The sequence below is a fragment of the Fukomys damarensis genome, unplaced genomic scaffold (assembly GCF_012274545.1).
Source record: "Fukomys damarensis isolate Sample0158 unplaced genomic scaffold, DMR_v1.0_HiC HiC_scaffold_24, whole genome shotgun sequence".
Classification (NCBI taxonomy): Eukaryota; Metazoa; Chordata; class Mammalia; order Rodentia; family Bathyergidae; genus Fukomys; species Fukomys damarensis.
The window spans coordinates 37,800,001-37,811,512 of NW_022900936.1; positions in this window are offsets into that span (position 1 = coordinate 37,800,001).

The following is an 11,512-nucleotide window of genomic DNA, read 5'->3' on the forward strand; positions in this document are numbered from 1 at the left end:
TATTTTGCTGGGAAGAGAGCTGATGCAAAGAGAATATTATTCTACTTATGGGTTTTAGATTTTATTGAAAATGATTGACATTTAGTGGTCCAACATATTATGTGGCAGATACAAAGGATAATGATTGAAAGTGTCAGCATAAGGAAAGAAAAGGTGATGCATTGGTTACTGTTTCAGAGTGGAGGAAGCAAATCTTTTTCTATAAAGGATCAGAGAATAATTATTTTATGGGTCATACAGTTTTGTTGCAACTATTCAGTTCTGCTGTAGTAAGAGCAGCCATGCAAATTATAAAATATCTAAAATGATTTTGTACGTGTCTCAATACTATATTACTTACAAAATCATCTAGGACTAGATTTGGCAGATACGGCCCCTGGTCTCTGCATTGCAAAACCCCACTCTTGATTGTATGTTTTGATAAAGCTGCTTGGAGATAACAATAGACCATAAGATCTGGATGGATATTTTGCTCTCATAATTTACAATATGCTCAATGATAGTAGTTGTTCATACTTTGTTTTGTGCAGTGAGTAAAATGTTCCATAGCCTTATTTGGAGAGGAGGAAACACCAGATATTAGATAGGAAAATTAAATGAAATTATTCAAATAAAATTTTTAAAGCTACTACTTTTGAACTTAAAGTTGGTTATAAAATTCATTAACTTTGAAAATATACTGTTAATCCTTAGTTTAATACACAGGAAGTATGGAAATAGCTGGGTCAAATGGAACTTACAATCCTAGTTCCGTGAGGTATCTCCATGGTGATTCCCACAGTGGCTGCACCAGTCTGCACTCCCACCAAGAGTGGAGCAGGGCTCCTCTTTCCCCACAGCCCCACCAGCATTTGTTATTGGTAGATTTCATGATAGCAGCCATTCTTTCTGGAGTGAGGTGGAATCTCAGCATTGTTTTCATTTGCATCTCTTAAGTGACCTGTGATGTTGAAAGCTTTTTCATACGTTTATTTGCTATTTCTACTTCTTTGTCTGAGAAATGTCTTTTCATTTCAGATGCCCATTTAGAATCACCCCAGTGATATATGTTCATTCATGTTCATAAACTTGGAATCAGCTCAGTTGCCCATTACCTGGAGATTGGATGAAGAAAATTTTATTTTTAAAATAAAATGGAGTACTACTCAGCCACAAAAAATGAGAAATTAGAGACATTATAGCTAAATGAGTGCACACTGAGGCAATAATCTTAATTAAAATACATAGGACACATATGTAAACACTGAATAGTTTCTTGTGTGTGAAATTTAAAGTGTAAATAAGGACTAAAATGTATAATAGATAATGGGAAATAGGAAGAAAAGGGGCAAATGGGAAGGGGAAATGGGAGGGGTAGGGGAAAGGAAAGAAGGGAATGGAATTAATATGGGAAAATGAAAAAGTGGAAACAAAGTCTTTGTAGATAGGGAGGGATAGAGGGCTTGGAGGGAGAGCAGGGGAATGGGGAAAAAATAAGAACCTAGATGAATTATGTAGAAGTGCAAATTTCCATTTATGAATGTCATTGCCTTGTACAGCTTGAATATACCAATAAAATTAATTTAAAAATATAGAGGAAGTAAATGGAGAACTAAGTCAAATAATGGAGTGATGGGTGTGAAGAGGATCAGCAATTAAACAAGGGAAGACATCTCATTAGTGTGGAAGAATTTGGAACAGGCTAGTGACTAGTGTCTCCTATGCTTTCCTTCTTTAGTCTCTTAAGTTCATTTACTTTTTGAAGCAAATTTTTAAGCCTTTGAATTGTATTGCAATAGATATATTTTTATTTTCTTCTCTTCTTTCTTTTTCCTACTTCTCTTCCAATTCCCCCTTCTTTTTCTTCTGATCTAAAGCAATCTAGGTAATATTTTGTCAAATAAATACAGTAGGATAAAACTCAGTTTAAACTATTTTTATTGGCATCTTCTTTTTTTTGAAAATATTCATGAATTTGTCTTCTGTTATAGTTTAATGTCAAACTGTAAGAACTCTGGAAAATTCTTTTTCATCTTTTTAATACTTAGTTTATACATCTAGAAGGTAAATAAAATATAAATTTACTAGAATCCTTTAATGCTTTTCTCTATAATTCCACCCCACCCCCAGTACTGGGAATCAAACTCGGGTCTTTGGGCTTGAGAGGCAGGCTTTGGAACCATTGAGCTAAATCCCTGGCCCTGTAATGTCTTTAAATTCCAGATTATTGCTAAATATAACTGTTCCTCACTTAATTATAGAAGGTAAATAAAATATAAATTTACTAGAATCCTTTAATGCTTTTCTCTATAATTCCACCCCACCCCCAGTACTGGGAATCAAACTCGGGTCTTTGGGCTTGAGAGGCAGGCTTTGGAACCATTGAGCTAAATCCCTGGCCCTGTAATGTCTTTAAATTCCAGATTATTGCTAAATATAACTGTTCCTCACTTAATTATATAACAATTATTAATTTCATATCCAATGATCCTGCATTTGTTTGATAATACCTGTGCTAACCACCTTTAATATTTTGACTTCTGCATCTCTGGAATGTCTTGAATGACCAGTGATGTGCAACATTTTTTCATATATTTACTTGCTGTTTTTACTTCTTTGTCTGAGAAATGTCTGTTAATTTCAGATGCCCATTTTTTAATTGGGTCTTTATATTTGGGGGGCAATTGTTTTGAGTTCTTTATATATTCTAGATAATAGTCCTTTGTCTGAGGAGAAGCTGGTAAAATTGCAGATGAAAACAACACTGATATTTCACCTCACCCGATAAAGAATGGCTGCTATCAAGAAATCAACCAATAACAAATATTGGTGGGAGAAAAGAACCCTTCTCCATTGTTGGTGGGAGGGCAGACTGGTGCAACCACTATGGAAATCAATATGAAGATACCTCAGAGATGGGACTAGAGGTTTCATTTGACCCAGCCATCCTTCTCCTGGGTATCTTTCCAAAAGAATTAAAAGAATCATATCACAGAGACACGTGCACACCTACATTAATAGCAGCACAGTTTGTAATAGCTAAAACTTGGAAACAGCTCATTTGCCCATCAGTTGGAAACTGGATAAAGAAGATGTGGTTTTTCTATAAAATGGAATACTACTCAGCTATAAAGAATGAGAAATTAGATTCACTCATAGGTATATGGATACATATTAGGATATGCTCCGAAGTGAAATAAATAAATCACTGGTGTAAATATTGAACAGTTTCTCTGGTGTGAAAAACTATAATAGTAAACAAGATCCGAATGAGATAATTGACAATGTGAAATAGAAAAGTGCTAAACATGTAGAGTAAGTGGGATGGGTAGGGGAAAGGGAATAAGGGAAAAGAAAAAAATATGAGAAAATGAAAAAAAGGAAATAAAGTGTTTGTAAATGGGGAGGGGAGGAGGGGGTGAAGGGAGGGCAGAGGCAAGGGGAAAAAATGAGAACCAAGACCTGTCATGTAAAGGTACAAGATCCCAATAATGAATGTAACTGTGCTGTATACCTAAAATGTACCAAAAAACTCAAAAAAAGAGAAAAAATTAACAGATTCTTTTGTCTATTCACTGATATAACATACAGTATTCACTTTATATATCATCTTCCAAGGAAACTGTAATCTCTGGAAAATCATTTATATTAAAGTTTAACCATAAAAATATAGAACTGGAATATTGTTTTAGACTATTTAGGCTGCAATAAAAATGCCATATATTGTGTCTCATAAAAAGCAGGAATATTTTATATTTTTCACAATTGTGGAGGGTACTGAATCAAAGAGCAAGATGCTGATAAATCCAGGTGAAGGTCCATATCTTGGTTCATTCAACATCTTCTTTTTGTGTCCTTATAAGGGTAGCTCTGGTCTCATTTGTTACTAAAGGTTTGTTGAATGTTTCCATGAGGGCTTTACATTCCAGATGTTATCACATCCCAAAAGTCTCATCTCCTAATGCTATCTTATTAGGGATTAGGTTTTAACATATAAATTTGGGGCACAGACACTGAATACAATTACACTCTCTGAGGTCAAAATATTTGTTTTTCTTCCAGGTTGAAAGCATTAAAGATCACTTTAACATTCAGGGATAGTGACTGTGTGCCCTACATAGACTGCCTCTTTCACTAACTGCACAGCTTTGGCAAGTTAATGATTACTGTGAAAATCTGGTCCCTCCATAAAGAGGGATATTACATGGTGAGCATCTGGAATACAGCAACTGAAATAAATGATAACATTTCTACCTGCATTACAATTGTATTGGCATTTTAAAGCACTTATCAGTTTTTGTCCTTCAATAATTACAAGTTAGTAACATTGCTTACCACTTTCTATGATTTTGGTTAATTACCCGAGATTAACAATCATAGCATCTGCTATGTGATTCCTTAGCAGTTTCCTTTCGTCCCACTGTCTATATTTAATTTTGACCATCATCACTGTCTTAGTTGCTTTTCTCATTGCTGAGACAAAGTATGTAACTCCTAAGGTCACGGAGGACAAGTTCATTGTAGCTCAGTTTGTAGACATTTCATTTCATAGCTGGCTGGTTTCAAGGCTGAACATGTAGGCAGAGGGCCATTACAGAGGCAAAACAGTTGATGGTGGGCAGAAAGCAGCAATGCAGTAAAGTAGAGAGGAAGTGGCAGCAGCCCTGCTTTCTTTCTGTCCATTTAAATCCATTTGGCTATCCACACTTTAGTGGGTTTTCACATTATCCAAACCATCAGTGGACTAATTTAGTAGTCAAATACCTGTAATCCTAGGATCATATCCTTAATCTCAGCACCACACACCCTAGATTCAGCCAACCTGGAAAGCCCCACCTGTGATCACATGAGGCTTTGGGGCAGTATCTAGACACCAGCCATAACAACCACTCAGGCCAACTCTGCGTATTGCTCATGACCAAAGTTTGCACTCCAGCCTCCCACATGAAATCTTCCATTTTCTCCATATCAAATTCTTTTTCACCACCTATTTTCATGATGTACAGTGTCCATAATGCACTATAATTCTTCCTAATCATTGCCCTTGCAATTCCTCAGATATATCCCATTTCCTTCCTACATCTCACACTTTGCTCAGGCTGCTTATTCCAATTCAGAAAAAATAAACATCCATATCCAGCTTTTTCAGTATCCTAACCATTACTTGAGCTCAGTGGTATTAATGGTGTTATTAGCAATGTTGTCTCTAAGCCTAATCCAGTGATTTTTCTCGTTTTGCATTTCTATAAACCTAGCCAGAATTTCTTTAATTATATTTACAATGTCCATTTCATCCACAAGATCAGAGGGCCCTAATATCTAAGCACATTTTCTTCACTACATTATTAATGTTTTTTCCTTAGCAGATTCCTTGGAAATGAACAACTAAATGAGTATTTGGTTCTAGAGAGGAAGTAGAGGGGGATGAATTTAAAACGACTTTCCTAAAACTGTATTGATTCCACAAAGGGGAAAATGGGATGTTATGATCATACTTTGGAATGTATTCCAGACTTTCTTTATGTAACAGGAAATGTTTAAAAAAGTAACACTGAAATGGTTGAATTTCACTAAGAAAGTGATAATTACAGTATTTTAGAATATCAAAGTTAACTGAATGTGAGGTGAGAGCAAGATATATATGATAAAAGTTTCAATTTTAAAATTTTTCCAATAAAAGATACAATGCTATTAATCCTCCTCAAAACATTCTCCCTTGCTTTGAACGCATTTCTGCTGTTGCTCTTGCCACTTTCTAAAGTAGTTCTGAGTCTTATTTTATGAGTGTCTTTACCCCATGTGATCAAAGTGTGGTGAACACTGCTGTGAAATGCCATCCAATGGAACAGCTTCCTCCTAACAATGTTACAGTACGCCTTTATCAACCTTTTTCATCAGATCTGGCACTATACAGAGTTTATGTCTTCCTCAAAGTCAAAATGACTGAGAAAGGTAAAGTATAGCAAGTCATGCACACTAAAGAGAACAAGGAGCAGTACCAGAACTGCTTTAGAAAGTGACGAGAATGTCAATTATACAATTTGGATCTCATTTACACTTTTAGTTTTTCACACCAGATAAACTATTAGGTATTTACACGTGTGTATTATTTGCTTCACTTAAGAGTATGGTCTCAATATTCATCCATTTTCCTATGAATGAATCTACTTTCTCATTCTTTATGACTGAGTAGTATTCCATTTTATAGAAAAACCACATCCTCTTTATCCAGTTTCCAACTGATGGGCAAATGGGCTGTTTCCAAGTTTTAGCTATTACAAACTGTGCTGCTATTAATGTAGGTGTGCATGTGTCTCTGTGATATGATTCTTTTAATTCTTTTGGAAAGATACCCAGCAGAGGGATGGCTGGGTCAAAAGTGTTGGGGAAATGCGAAGGGCAGGGGAAAGGAAATAAGGGAGAAGAAAAAATAATAGAAAATGAAAAAATGGAAACAAAGTCTTTGTAAATAGGGAAGGGTGGATTTGGTTAAGGGAGGGCAGGGATATGGGGAAAAATGAGAACTGACACACATCATGTAAAAGTACAAGATCCCAGTGATGAATGTAACTGTACTGTACACCTAAAAAGTACCTATAAAAGCAAGGAGAAAATTAAAAAAAGAAGAAAGTGACAAGAATGATGGGATGGGTGTATTTGAAGTTAGATGGAATATTTTAAGGGGGATTAATGGCAATGTGTCTTTTACTGTATTAAATTTTCTGAATTTTATGCATTCGCTCATTTTCATTTACACTTTGTAGACTACATATTTCTCAGCCAACTAACAAAAAGTAACATGATATAATACTTATATAATAAATTATTTTCTTAATTTCAAAATCATATTGTTATTTATGATAAAAAGAAACAGATTAAGATCTTTAATGTGGAGTGGTACCATATTGTGTGGCACTTAGTACACTTATTTGTAGTAAGCTTTTTTTTTTTTTTTTTTTTTTTTTGGTTTTTTGAGACAGGGTCTCACTATGTAGTTGTTGTCTGGCTGAAACTCACTATGTAGCCTGGGCTGGTCTCAAACTCCCAGCTTCCTCCTGCCTCAGCCTCCCTAGTGCTGGGATTACAGGCGTGCGCCACCACTCCCAGCCTGTAGTAAGCTTTTAAATTAGACTTTATCTAAATAGTTTGCAATTTCCCCAAACTGTTATAGAGAAAAAAATATGTTTTTCATTTTCAGTAATAATTTGGACAATTACAAAACCGTTTTTACTAGTGGAAAAATCTTTACTGGGTACTATATTTTGTATTTCCAAATTTAATTAAATAAAATTATCTAGATATATCTACAATAAATCTGTAATTCTGAGTAAATCACACCACTATCTTAGAAATGAATAAACACTTACTCAGAGATTTTCTAAGCCATTTTTAGATAATTAAAATGATAACATCATTATGGTTATCATCTGCAGGGTACTATGTACTGAGATTTGCATGATATTCAAATGAATATTATAATCCTAATTATACCATAGCAGAAATGGGGACAATGGAAAGGCTCAGGTTGATATTAGTGTATACACTACTAAAGTAAATATTTTAATAAATATCTAGTTCACTCTTCCTTAGCCACCCCTGTATGATTATGATTATGAACCATGTGAAATATGATTAGTGCTACAGTTTGAAATTAGAAAACTAAAAATTATGAAGTATATTTCTAATTAACATAATGTTATTGCTCTGGCAGGAGCATATTTCCTTTCAGTAATATGTCACCCTAAAATATTATCATTTATTAAATTATATAAGCTGGGCATGCTCATCATTTCCACAACTATGTATCAGCAAATCACATATCTGGTTGACATCAATGGATTCATCTTGTTCAGATAATCTTATATGCACTTATGTAATATTGTAAAGCATTTGAATATTTTATCTGACTATTGCAAGATGCAGTCATACTTATGTACTTGTAGCTGGTCATTTAATTGAAATATTTATAGTTTTAAGTCTAATTAAATGATCTAATTTACAAATAAGAATGGGCATGTTTAAATTTAAAATGAAAACTTTGCTCTGCAAAAAATAGTTTGACTTAGAATATTATAAAAATTTAATTTTACAAAAAATTTATGAGTGAGGAATTGCAATAATAATTGCAATGTGCTGGGTCAGAATAACATACAAATAGCTTTGTTTATGGTGTTAACTCAGTGGCACTGCACCTGCCTCACAAGTGCAAGGTCCTGAGTTCGAACCCCAGTACTGAAAAAAGAAAGAAAGAAAAGAAAAAAAACTAAATATAAAATAATATAGTTAACAATAGTAGAAGACATTTTCAGCAAATATACATCATTGGTCAAAAAGAGTCAATAATATCACCTGCTTGAAATCAGAATTACACATGATAAAACATTTTGAAATTATTTTTAAGGGATTTGAATGTATAGCTTTTGGTACACTTTAAAATGTTTTGCATTCTCCTAGTAGAGAACAGTTTTTTATAGAGAGATGAAAAAGTCATTTTAGTTATGGAAACTTTATTATAAAATTATAAAGACAAAGAATAATATATTTCTAAGGAGACTATTTCAGCAAGAAAACAATGACTCCTTTTCTATCAACATAATAAGCTTAGTTAAATTGAAAATTTGCCAAAAGAAAAGCTTTAAGTGAGTCACATGTTTATCACACTATCCAATTAATAGTTTGGGTTTATTTTGTTTCTTTCAAAACACATCCTTGTTTACAAGGAAAAAAAAAACCCAAAACAGCAGTCTGAAAAATAGAATTCATATTTAAATATTTCGCATATTTTTCATCAGGTAAAGGTGAATTTCAGCTAGAAAATATGGAAAAATCAGTTCCTGTCATGATGTACAGTGGGTGCTCCAGTTCAGTTTGGTTCAAGTTTCTGATTCATTGCAATTGATACAGGTGCTCTCCTTATTGGTTCATTCCAATAAATAATATATGTTAAAAGTATCTGTTCTGAGTTTCCTGAGGCAATTCTATTAAAACTGTAATGAATACATCACTTAAATCATTCAGTGTATGCATGTTACTAGCACAAATCACTGCCAATTTATGGAACCTGTTGAAAGACCTAAGTGATAATGAATTAATGATCTTGTGTTCTTTGCCAACTCTTGTTGGTTGAGTTGTGGATGAATGTTATACAGATTTTTTTATTCTGTCAATTTACATTTCAAATTTAAACAAAAGAAATGCTTGCTAAGTATTTAATATTCAGAAACAAAAATGACAGTATTTGACTTACATTTTTTCATTGAGATAACATTGCCCATGAAGGTAAATTTGTAGCACCAAAGAGTTTGTCTGTAATCCAATGAGATATGTTGAATTTATGCTGAAGTGAAAACATTTCATAAAACAATAATGATAATAATAATAATAAATTTTTACATTTTCCAATGTGATTCAGTCTGCAGATTTCAGCGTTATTCAAACTGATCTAAAAAACTGCAAGAAAAACATTTAAGGAACACTAATACTGAGATGAATACAAAAGTTACTAAATTCACTTAGCTTGGAGAGATAGATTTAAGGGTAATGTTTTTTTTTTCCCTAAAAGATAAACCAGTGTTATTGATTTGAATAGAAATATTAAAGCAAAATGAATTTTGGTACTGGGGTCAATTATTAGAACAAAGTTAAACATATGTGCCAGGGATTAAGCAAAATGGTTCCACCCCCTATCTTGCAAGCTCAAAGACCCCTGTTTGAATCCCGGTACCTCCCAAACAAACAAACAAACAAACAAAAAACAAAAGCAGACTTCACCTGTTTTTAAATGTACATTTAACATTCTAAATGCAGATCAAGTATATACGTTGAAAATTTTCCATTCTCATTATGATTGTTATAAAATTCAACAAATACTAGATTTTGAAGAATATGACACAAACCTGTAAAATATTTTATTTGTAATACTTATGTTTATTATATACAGACATGATAATAATTTGGATAGACTGTTAATAAAACATGTTAATTCAAATTTCATTTTTACTTTTTTAGTGTGGCTAGTAGGAAATCTTGAATAACATATGTGGCTCATTTATATATTAATTGGAGAATCTTGACCTAGGACATAGACTCCTGCAAGGCAGGATTTTTAAAAATTATTTTTATTGAGTTTATTGGTACAATCTAGGTATACAATAGTTACATTCATTATTGGGGTCCTGTACCTTTACATGACAGGTCTTGATTCTCATTTTTTCCCCTTGTCCCTGCCCTCCCTTCACTTCCTCCTCCCCTCCCCATTTACAAACACTTTATTTCCATTTTTTCATTTTATCATATTTTTTTCCTCCTCATTACCTTTCCCCCACCCTTCCCACTTTGCCTACACCTTTAGCCCTTTACTTCCTATTTCACATTATTAATTATCTCATTAGCATCCTGTGTACTATTATAGATTTTCACACCAGAAAAACTATTTGGTATTTCAGTTAAAGAGATCTCTGTGTGAACATTAAAAATAGGGAATCCTAACATAAAACTGAAAAGGAAAGTAAAAGAGAAAAGGCAATGATGTAAGATTAAAATATTCCTTAATTCTGGAGATGAAAATGGCCCCTGAACATATTTAAATTGCTTCTTGCTTATGTAGTCTTATTCTTTTTTTCATTATTTAGAGAATACTTTATTAGTTTCTCTAATCAAACCCACGTAGATATGACCTTACATATTTAATACAGTGCATTACCCTTGTACAAATGGAAAAAAATTAACATTTCTAGATCAATAGGGCTAATTTTTGTACAATGCCAACTCAACACAGTAAATTAGGATAACTTTTCCCAAAGTTGACAGCACAATTAAAGTTTCCAAAAATTCAAATTAAATATCTGTATCTATCTATCTATCTATCTATCTATCTATCTATCTATCTATCTATCTTTATATTTATATAAAAAGACCAATAATAGCAGTATTTTATGCATCAATAGCAGCAACAGCTTTTCCAGGTTCTGCAGCAGGATTTTTGAATGCCTACCTTTTCCCACGCCTGAATAAAATATAACTAAATAAAACTTAACTGTTAAAAATACGTTTGAGTGAAAAATGTTGACAGTATGTTTAAATCTCTATGAGAAATTGTGTGGGATGTCTTAGCTAAAGACCCTTTTCTCTATTTCTGATTCTATCTCTTTTTCTCTCTTCATTCTTTTTATTCTGTTTTTTTCCCAACAAAAATAATGTTTATGAAAAATTCATAAGTCAGACAATTTAGATTCTATTTTGCGATGCCATTCTTGAGAGAGAATTACGTACTATGAACAAATTGGTTTACCATTCTGAGTCATCCACCGCTATCATTTCATTTCCACAATATTTTTAACATAGCTGGCATCATTTCATACACACTTTGGTATTACTTGAAACAGACTTGTACAAAATTTGTTGTTAAAAATAATTCATGCTTGTATGAATTCTGGCAATAATCAAATGCATCATGAAGAAATCCAATATTGCTTCTTTTTAATTTTTATTTATTTATTTATTTATTAATTATTATTATTATTATTATTATTAT